This window comes from Symphalangus syndactylus, chromosome 16 (assembly GCF_028878055.3).
Source record: "Symphalangus syndactylus isolate Jambi chromosome 16, NHGRI_mSymSyn1-v2.1_pri, whole genome shotgun sequence".
NCBI classification, from domain to species: domain Eukaryota; kingdom Metazoa; phylum Chordata; class Mammalia; order Primates; family Hylobatidae; genus Symphalangus; species Symphalangus syndactylus.
In genome coordinates this window covers 63,548,302-63,559,914 of record NC_072438.2, presented here as the reverse complement: position 1 = coordinate 63,559,914, position 11,613 = coordinate 63,548,302, and positions in this window count along the sequence as shown.

The window sequence follows — 11,613 nt, the reverse complement described above, 5'->3', positions numbered from 1 at the left end:
GCCTCAAGAAGCTGGAAGTGACAACAAAAAAGATTCTCCAAGAGAACTTCCAGAAAGATTGTAATCTTGCTGGCACATTGCTTTTAGCTCAATGAGAGCCACTTTGAACTCCTGCCCCTGCCAGAACCATAAGATAATAAACGTCTGTTGTTTTAAGCAATTGAGTTTGTGCTAATTTGTTACAGCAGCAATAGGAAATGCACCAGGCAAAAACAAAGGCACAATTAGGAATTTCTTAGTGTTAGTCAGTGGTCAGCCTTGTGGTGCTAAGGGCATGGTTTCCAGTAGCTGAGGGCCCGGAAGCGCACTCCTTAGTTACTCTCAGTTCAGTTGCCCACAGTTCCATGAAAGCATGTCCTATGGTTATTAATTTTGGTGACTTTGCATTGGCAGAGGGCCTTGAGCTCAGCCTTAGCCTTCCTTTTTTATTCCTGCCTAGTTACTCTTTGAGAAAGGAGGCAAACAATAAAGTCCTCCAAAGATCAAAGGCATTGTTTAGAACTAAGAGCAAAAAGTCACAACAATCTGAAAAAGAAGTTTCTATTTGTGAGTAAAATGGCATATTGATCACCTAAGACAGCCACTCCATAACAGAGAATTCAGCCTCATAGCTCTGCTGTTAACCTCTGTCTGCTCAGGCTCCCTAAGACAGGCTTGTGACCAATTGTGCTGTGATTACCAATGTTCAGTGTAGCATGATCAGCTACTGTCAGCTTTCATGTGCAGCCAGGCAAAGAATACAAAACAATTGTTGTTCATAGTTTAATGAAACCCAGTTCTGAAGGGACTTTTTATTGTATTTTTTTTCCAATTTGCTCTCACCTAGGTTTTTGAATTTGCAAGATTATAAAACTTGTCCAACTGATTACTTTTCTGAAGAGCCATCGACTCTACCCAGCTTCTTGGGTGCCTCTTGTCTTTTAAATAATTACACAAGCAGGTGTTTTGAAGGGGAAACCATAGTTTTCTTACAGCTGAAAAGCCAACTTTCAGATTGCAAACGAGTACATGTTAAAATATGTCTTGTATTCCAGGTAAAATCATAATGCTGTTGTGATTCTTTTCCTTCATTTTGAAATGGAGAGGAACTCTATTTTACTTCTCAGTATATCCTTCCCAGATGAATATTGATGTGTATAAATGAAGTGACATAGTCTGTACCATGTAGCTTAGCAGAAAACTAGATACTGCATTGGGTTGTTGGCAATGGTTTTTACACAGGTATGATGTCTCATTCATGTTACAGTGAAAAGTCCATGGGTTCTCTTTTTAAATTTGTTTTAAAATAATGTTGAACCTACAGAAAAGTCTCAAGAATAATACAAAGAACTCCATATATATTCACTCAGATTCATCAATTATTTACTTTTTGCCAAATTTCTTCTCCTTCTCCTCCTTCTCCTTCTTCCTTTTCTTCTTCTCCTTCTTCCTCTACTTCTACTTTTTTCTCTTTATTTTTTTTTCTTTCTTCTTCTTCCTTCTTCTTTCTCTCTCTCTCTCTATTTTATATACACACACACACACACACACACACACACACACATATATATATATATATATAAAACCTTACATGGCCAGAGTATTGGCTATGTATGTACCTATATGTATAAAATTATGTTATATATGTGTATTATACTATCTTCTCTGAGTCACTTGAGAGTGAAATGTTAACATTATATTCTTTTATTCCTATACACTTCAGTGTATATTTTCTTTTTCTTTTTTTTTCTTTTTTCTTTTTTTGAGACGGAGTCTCGCTCTGTCGCCCAGGCTGGAGTGCAGTGGTGCAATCTCGGCTCACTGCAAGCTCCGCCTCCCGGGTTCATGCCATTCTCCTGCCTCAGCCTCCCGAGTAGCTGGGACTGCAGGTGCTCGCCACCACTCCCGGCTATTTTTTTTTTTGTATTTTTAGTAGAGACGGGGTTTCACCGTGTTAGCCAGGATGGTCTCAATCTCCTGACCTCGTGATCCGCCGGCCTCAGCCTCCCAAAGTGCTGGGATTACAGGCTTGAGCCACCGCACCTGGCCCAGTGTATATTTTCTAAGAGTAGAGACATTCTCTTACATAACTATTTTGGTTGTTTATTGCTGTACAATAAATTAATCCAAAGTTAATTGTGTAAAATAACAGTTACTTTTTTTACTTATGGAGTCCATGGATCAGGAATTTGGAGTGAGGACAGTTGAGATGGCTTTTCTCTGCTTTATGCTGTCTGGAGCCTCAACTTGGAAGACTTAAATCTCAGGAGGTGTTTTAAACATACGGAATCTGGAGATATCTGAAGCCTTCTTCATTCACATGCCTGGTGTGTGGATTTGGATGTGTCAAAATCTGGGCTAAGCTATACCTCTTGCCAGAACCTCTACATGTGGCTTCTTCATGTGTCTTTTGTTTTCTCATGGTATGTGACATAAGGGTCATTGAATTTCTATCATGGCAGTTCAAAGCATCAAGAGCAAATGTTTCTGTAAATCAGGTGAAAGCTTCAAGGCCTTTTTTGACAGCTTCAGAAGTCACCAGTGTCACTTTTGCTGTACTCTATTAGTCAAAGCAGTAACAAGCCTGTCAAGATTCAAGGGGGAGGAGAATTGCAGCCCACATCTCAATGGGAAGAGTGATAATTCACAGCCAGCTTTGTAACCACTGAAATCAACAGCATAATTATAAAATCAGTTAATTTAACTTTGATACAATACAGTCAGTTCCCAGATTCTTCAGTCAGGCTGACCAGGTCTGAATTCTGTCTCTGCCTCTTATGAGATATATGACATTTGGCAGGTAACTCTGGTTACCAAATCCTCAGGTTCTTCAACTCTAAATGAGGCCAATAACACCTACGTCTTTTAGAGTTGCATCAAGGGCTAAATAAGATAATTACATGATGAGTTTGACATAAATAGTGGCTTAGTAAGCATTAGGTCTTCCTCCTCAGAGAAATAAACATGGTACTGAGTACTCAAAAGGCCTATAATTGATTACAGTTATTTGGGAAGCCTTAGAGGTGACTGGCTTTCTGAGAAATAATGGAGAAATTCATTACAAAATTAAAATGTTGCCTTACTAAGTTCTATTTCTGAAGATTTTTCTTCTTTTTGTTTGATACTAGATAAGTATCTTCAACCACCAGAGAGAATCCTTCAAATTTTTTTAACACAAATTATAGTCATTTTAAGAGAAAAACTTATGTTATTCATCTATCAACATCATGAAAGTACAAACCTCAAGAAAATGATTAATTTCTTTTTAAAACTTTTATCATTACCCCTATTTATGTATTTACGGATTTATTTATTTATATTTTTTATTTCCATCGGTTTTTGAGGAACAGGTGGTTTTGGTTACATGAATAAGTTCTTTAGTGGTGATTTCTGAGATTTTGGTGCATCCATCACCTGAGTAATATACACTGTACCCAATTCGTAGTCTTTTTATCCCTCACCCCCCTCCCACCCTTTCCCCCTGAGTCTCCAAAGTTCATTGCATCAGTCTTATGCCTTTGTGTCTTCATAGCTTAGTTTCCACTTGTAAGTGAGAACATACAATGTTTGATTTTTCATTCCTGAGTTATTTCACTTGGAATAATGGTCTCCAACTCCAACCAGGTTGCTGTGAATGCCATTATTTCATTTCTTTTTATGGCTGAGTAGTATTCCATGAGATAGATACATATCTCACAATTTCTTTATCCACTTGTTGATTGATGGGCATTTGGGCTGGCTCCATATTTTTGCAATTGCAAATTGTGCTGCTATAAAAGTGTGTGCAAGTATCTTTTTTGTGTAATGACTTCCTTTCCTCTGGGTAAATACCTGGTAGTGGTATTGCTGGATCAAATGATAGTTCTACTTTTAGTTCTTTAAGGAATCTCCACACTGTTTTCCATAGTGGTTGTACTAATTTACATTCCCACCAGCGGTGTAGAAGTATTCCCTTTTCATCATATCCCTGCCAAAATCTGTTATTTTAAAATTTTTAAATTATGGCCATTCTTGCAGGAGTAAGGTGGTATCACATTGTGGTTTTGATTTGCATTTCCCTGATTATTACTGACGTTGAGCATTTTTTCATATGTTTGTTGGCTATTTATATCTTCTTTTGAGAATTATCTACTCACGTCCTTAGCCCACTTTTTGATGGGATTGTTTGTTTTTTTTCTTGCTAATTTGTTTGAGTTATTTGTAGATTCTGGATATTAGTCCTTTGTCAGATGTATAGATTGTGAAGATTTTCTCCTGCTCTGTGGATTGTCTATTTACTCTGCTGACCATTCCTTTTGCGGCACAGAAGCTTTTTAGTTTAATTAAGTCCCATCTATTTATCTTTGTTTTTGTTGCATTTGCTTTTGGTTTCTTGGTCATGAAGTCTGCTTAAGCCAATGTCTAGGAGGGTTTTTCTAATGTTATTTTCTAGAGTTTTCATAGTTTCAAGTTTTAGATTTAAGTACTTGATCCATCTTGAGTTGATTTTTGTATGAGGTGAAAGACAAGGATCCAGTTTCATTCTTCTACATGTGGCTTGACAATTATCCCAGCACCATTTGTTGAGTAGAAAAGTACATGATTAATTTCTGAATCACCGTATGTTTGGCTACAAGTAGCAGAAAACTCAACTCAAAAATCGCTTAAACAATGAAGAAGAAAATTTATTATTTTATAACAAAAAGACAAGAAGCATGAACATTCCAGAGCTGGTTAATTCAGTAGCTCAGTGATTTCATCAATGGTTCAGTTCTTTCCATGTTTCTGCTGAAACCTCCTCCATGTGTTGGCCAGACCACAACTGGAAATTTCATGGTAATAAGAAGGCTGAAGCAGCTGCCAGCATCATATTCAGATATGGTAACATTTACAAAAAGAGATGATTTCTTCCTCTGAACCATTGAAGAGTAAGAAAAATCCTTCTCAGAAGTCCTCCAGAAGATGTTTCTCATCTCTCATTCGGTAGACTTGCCATGCATGTGTCTAACCCACATGGGAAGGGAAATGGGACCCCACTGACTGCCTTAAACCAATTGGAATTCACTTTTTGGGGCTGCGGTTGAGATTGGGACTAACATCTCCTGAAATATCACCCATTCAGAGGCAGCTGAATGAGTTTTGGGAGAGATGGGGCAGTAAATAGAACCTGCTACAAAATACATGAACTAGATTTTATATTTTATTCAAGCATTAGAAATTGGACTATAAATATTGGCATCATTTGTAAATTCCTGAAGTCCTTTTTTTTTTTTTTTTTTTTTTTTTGAAACAGAGTCTCGTTCTTCGCCCAGGCTGGAGTGCAGTGGCACGATCTAGGCTCAATGCAAGCTCCGCCTCCTGGGTTCACGCCATTCTCCTGCCTCAGCCTCCCAAGTATCTGGGACTACAGGTGCCCACCACCATGCTCGGCTAATTTTTTGTATTTTTAGTTGGGACGGGGTTTCACCGTGTTGGCCAGGATGGTCTTGATCTCCTGACCTCATGATCCACCAGCCTCGGCCTCCCCAAGTGCTGGGATTACAGGTGTGAGTCACCGCGCCCAGCCCTGAAGTTCTTTATAATGCATTTTTGACAAGCAATTGGTTTGAAATATAATGAAGATGATTTGGTAATCAAGAAATATGAAGCAGGTTCAATCAACTTTGAAATGCTTTTAAAAATAATAAACATTTCCAAGATACCACGAAGTTATTCAAATATAATAAAGCGTTTCTTAGGAAAGTGTTCACCTTTTTTTTGCATTTATGTTTCTTTTAGTCCTAGCAAGAAAAGTCCATATAGAAGGATTTATTTTGTCTTTGCAACTTTAATGTTTCCTATTCAATTTCCCTAGAAAATAATAGATACAATTCAGAATGTATTTTAAAACTAAACATTATCATTTTCCTCTTCAAATTTTAATTTGTTTATGAATTTTTCCACCCAAGTATATTAGTGATTATAGGCCATGTTCAAAGCAATGGCAATTCTTACTTATTAACTCGGTAACGCCTGGAGAAATGTGAAATTGTCCTGGATTGCAATTTGGGGAAGTGAAAGAGATCAGCTTTTAATGGCATCATGTCCTTTGTTACATTATAGTTAATATCAGACAGGTAGGCTAAGTAATGATATAAAAAAAAAACTATCCCAATACATCAGTGGCATAAAACAAGAAAGGTTTGTTTTTTGCTCAAGCCACATACCCATAGAAATTCAATGGAGTATAATGGGCTCTGTTCCTATTAGTGACTCAGGAACTCAGGCTGATGAAGTCACTATCTCAAATGTGCCACAGAGAAAGGCAAACTGGAGGAATCTTCATGCCAGCAATTAAATGCTTGACCAAGAAGCTCCCCACTTCATCGATCTGTACCAATTGCATAGCACTCCTACCCACAAGAGCCAGAAGTGTGATCCAACCTGGTTCCTGGGAGATGGAGAGCCACCAATACTGGTGAGCAGAATTTTTGACTATTGCAGAGATGTACCAGTGTACATCACTACATTTCAACAGAAGGGTAGACATGGCCCAACAATTAGTTTTCAGTTGTGATAAACAAAATGAAAATTATTCAGTTAGGGTACTTCTCTAGAAGCTGGCATTATTAGAAATACAGCTTCATGAAGGACAACAGTTTCTAGTCTCACGGCTTTGAACTGTGATGTTACCTTACCCTCATGTTAAGGGCCATGTTTTAGTAAAATGGAGACTCTTCTAAAAATAGACGATGTCCTTGCCTATGGGACAGGGAGAAGGTGGTAGCAAGCAAGTAATCCTTGGAGTATATTTCCAATTACTCCATCTAATTTCTTCCTCATTTTCTATTCATGAGTCTGCTGTCCACAATGCTTTGACATCATTGATTTTTATTTTTTTCCCCATTTTGTTTTCATTTGCAAACATCGGTACACGTCCATTTATCTGGCATACACGATGAATACTCTAAAAAGAACTCAAAACTTTTACTTCTCTTGTTGATACATGAGTACAGTGAACAACCACATTTTACCTGCTTCGTTTGATATGGATTCTGAATATTCCAGCTATTTCTCTCACCTGAGCAATCCACCATGGGGTCCTTAATAAATCAGGTTTCAATAGCAAGATTGGCAGTAGAGGAAATGTGTCATGTAACAGAAAATAAAATGCGAACTGCAGCCACTAGTCTGCATTGTTTTTGTCAATAATAATAACAATAAACAACACTCAAGTAGTAAATGCACTTCTCATTCTAGGCTCTCCAGCGGCAATTGTGACATATACAGATATTTTATATACATAATACTTTTTTACTCCACTCAATCCTCAGAACAAATGGAGTGAGTTAACTGGTGTTATCTTCATCTTTCATGAGAGGAAACTGAGTCTTGAAGAGACTTGTCCAAATTTAAACAGCTACTAAGTGTCTCCAACCGCTATCAAACTTTGAAGATTTAGGCTTGATTTTGTTAACTGTCTAGTTTTTAAAATTTATTCCTTTAAGACATTATCTGTACCTACAATTATTTTAACAGTAACTCATTGCTTTCCACTTTATGTAATACTGTTTTAAGTATACCTTTATAATCTTTTCATCATACTCTAAGTGCCTCCAAAAGCTCTGCATGATTATAGCCCTAACTCTTGGGACTTAGCAGGTAGTCAGTAAGTGTTTGTGAATGAATGAATGATGCATATGAGGTTCACAGGTTTCGCTGAAAGCTGCCAAACCTCTGCATGTGGTCAAGTTCAGACCAGGGAAATCTCTACTACATAAGCCATCAATGTGTCCATACAAGCAGAATTAACTATCTACTCTTCTCACTTGTGTAGAAGAGAAAAAGTTTTAAAATGACTTTTCATACACAACTATAAAAAATTGCATGCCGATTGAAGAAAATCTTGAAATACAGAAGATATATAAATAAAAGTCACTCCAAATTCCAGGAGTAGATACTGTTTTCCCAATCATTGTTTCTAAAGCCATTTATATATACACACAATTTTCATAGCTGTAATAATGTACAGTTTCGTAGTCTGGTCTTTCACTTTTTATTTATGTCCCTTAATATCATTTTAAAAAGATGCTTGTCACTGACCTCATACTTTCCTTTATATTGAGAGGCCATAATTTATTATTGGACAGTTAGGGTCTGTCATTTTTTGCTATTATAAATAATGTTGTGATGAGCATCTTTCTATATAAATCTTTGTGAGCATGACTTTCAGTGTGCCATCTGTTCCTTGGAGTCCCTTGATTGGTGACACACACCTCTGTTAACTGATATTTGACACTTGGAACTGAAACTGTGCAGCTAGAACTTGTCAAGAAGACAAATAGGGTAGCAGTGGCCTCTCTTATGTTCATAAAATGGACTGGATACAACTATAATTTTGCAGGCTATTTGTTTGGTTAGAAGCTCAATGCCTCATTGATTCCACACGTGATGTCCAAAAGAATGAAGGTGACCTTGGAGAGAGCCAGCCATTTAGAATCCAATTAATCAAGCTTTGGCGTAGTTTTGTACCCAACACCAATCAGAAACATCGTGATCTGTCAGATTCCTGTTACTCAGAATTAGATTTCAGGAAGGAATGTGGTTTAGGGATAGCTTATAGGTGGTCTTTTGGAAATAACAGAGGAGCTCAATCTTTAAAACTACAAAATGTAGATTGTAGGAGTTGAAGGCTTTGGTAGAAAGAGAAAAAACGGTAACATATTCTAAAATTTAGTGAGCTTTATTGAAGACTGCTCAAAAGAGGAAACCTTTGATTAAGCTTGATTGGCAGATAGAGGACTGGAATTTTAAAATCATAGTCTTAGAATTGTTTTTGTGTCTTTGCTTCCAGGACATCAGAAATATAACATGTCTATTCATAAAGTTCTTTATGCTGGGGTCTCACTTATTTTGTCAATATATTGCAGAACCATCAACAATTCAAATCCATATTTAAAAAAGAGCCGAATTGATTTCCAGTAACTTAAGCTGCAAACACGAAGACAGTATTCATCTCTAATAGCCAAAGAGATAAAGCTTTTACCTTTGATCTGGAATTTATTTAATCTTCTAGGACAGAATTGGAGACTGGAGGTCCAAATACCAGATATTTAATACGTTTCAGTTTTGTTCTTCACTTCTTGTTGATAATTTGTCACTAGCTCTTAACACTTATCGTACTAAATTGCTATCTTAATATTAACATCAGAGTGTAAAAATTCAGCTGGCAAATGGTACGCAAATCAGCCTAATGCAAACTTTAATGGATTAGTGCACTCAAAAAATTCTTTGAAACAAAGGTAGCTGAAGTGGTAAAAAGACCAACTAATCAAGAGCCCCATTACAGAATTTTCTGGGGTTTAAATACCCTCTAGAGGTTTCCATTGGTTACTTGGTGTATGCCCTATGGAAATAAAGAGGATGAAGTAAAGTTACAAAGTCATTCACTCCGTGTACACGCTAGGTAAATGCAGAGGCTATTTCCTGTCATAGCTGAAGTGTTTCCATTTGATTTAATTCTAGGAAGTCAGCGTAAATCATGAATTGGCCTTATGTTCCTTACCTCCAGACCCTACTCTCCTGCCTCATTTAGGCTGGGCCTAGTTTAACAAGATTAGCATCCTTATAAGACAATGGAAATTTGGGCAAATATTGACAGAAGGAAGACAACAAAGACAGCCACGTGGTGATGAAGGCAGAAACTGCAGTGATGCATCCATAAGCCAAGGAATGGCAAAAATTGCTGGCAAACACCAGAAGCTGGAAGAGGAAAGGAAGGATTATCTTCTACAGGTTTCAGAGGAAACATGGCCCTGCCAGCATCTTGGTTTCAGATTTCTAGCCACCAGAATTGTGAGACAAAAAGTTTCTGTTTGTATGACTTTGTTATGGCAGCTCCAGCTTTCACTAGGGTCTGCCAAATTCCATTCTCCTTAGCTCTGGCACAGATCGGACAGATTTCTAGTCACTTTCTGTTTTTTGAAAGTTGGTGCAGTTTAAGTCTCCAATCTCACATCTGATTTTCATTTCATCTCCTTCTTCCCTCCAGTGCCAGTGCTGGCCTTTCCTCTTCTCTGTGCTCCACAGGAGCCACCAAGCTTTATTACTTCCCTGTGCCATGGGATGCAGATGGAGAAAAGGGTTGTATCCATCTTCTCCCTAGTCAGACTGCAACTATGAGAGAGGTGCAAGCCACTCTTGTAAGCATCCTGCCTTCAGCACTTGCTAGGCAGGAAGTGGTCTTAGCTCATGTAAGGGAGAACCGCCCCAGTGTGGATTAGCACCTTCCAGGTGCTAAGTGGCAGCTATAAGATTCCACAGCCTCCAGCAAGCTAGGTCAGCACCATATATCCATATTGTAGGTAACCCCACTGTAACTGCCCAATGAGTTCATTTTGCCCACTGCCCAGGGAGAGCGGATTTATCAAGACAGGGGGATTGCAATAGAGAAGAAGCTTAATTCACACAGAGCCAGCTGAATGAAAGACCTGAGTTTTACTATTACTCAGATCAGTCTCTCTAAAACTTCAAAGGCTAGGATTTTTCAAAGATAGTTTGGGGGAAGAGGGAGGATGGCTAGGCAATGGGTACTTGCTGCTGATTGGTTGGGAGTGCAATTATAGGAGTGTGGGAAATGGTCCCCTTGTTCACTGAGTCACTTTTGGATGGGGCCACAGGAGCAGTTGGTGGATCCAGGTGGAGCCATTGGTCATCAGATGCAAAAAACCTGAAAAGACATCTCAAAAGGCCAATCTTAGGTTCTACAATAGTGATGTTATTTGCAGGAGTAATTGGCGGAAGTTGTACATCTTGTGCATCTGGAATAATGTGTGGGTAATCATGTATGTCCACACCTTAGCAGAATTCAGGTTCCTCTCATCCTCCTAGTGTGGTGGTCTCTCATTAGCTTTCCAAAGGCTGTTGAGTTTGGGGGACGGGCTATTATCCCAAAGTTAGCTTGGCCCAAGCCCAGGAATAATTAAGAGTAGTTTGAAGGCTAAAGGCAAGATGGGGGTTGTTTAGATCAGACCTCTCTCACAGACATGGTTTTCTCACTGTTACAATTTTAGCAAAGGTGGTTTCATCACACCCTACAACTAATTGTCTTGGGACTTTGGTTGCCTGGCTTCAGTGGACATTTTCAGCATCTTCCTCCTTCTCACCAAAGGGAGAGAATAGACTTAGGAGAAGAACAGGACTTCCACTGTGAACGCCGCATTCCTGTGGCTGCCTTCCCTACTCATCTAGTCCCATTTTATAGCCTGGAAAGTTGTAGAACTGGCATGAGAGTTGGGTCAAACAGAGCCAATTCAATCCTAGGGAAAGTTTATTGATTTAATTGTTAGGGGCTCTCCTTAGGATGTGGGAGTATTTAATACCTCTTTGCTCTCAGCTGATGTCTCGGGTGTGCTGAAGGCTTATGATGCTTACAGGAGTGGCCTGTACCACTTAGAGTGAGAAGGGAGTGGGGTGGTATGACTGGGAAATAGATGGGTTACTGACTCCTGAGAAAAGAAAAGGTCATGGTCAACCTCTGTTACACCAGGAAAATGTTCTTTTCTTTATAGGTGTTTTCATTCCCCATTCTTCTCCTTTAATATTATGATATACGTTAGATTTTGCAGACATCCTATGATCAATGAGATGGAGGAGAAGCTGCATGTCTAAGGTCTG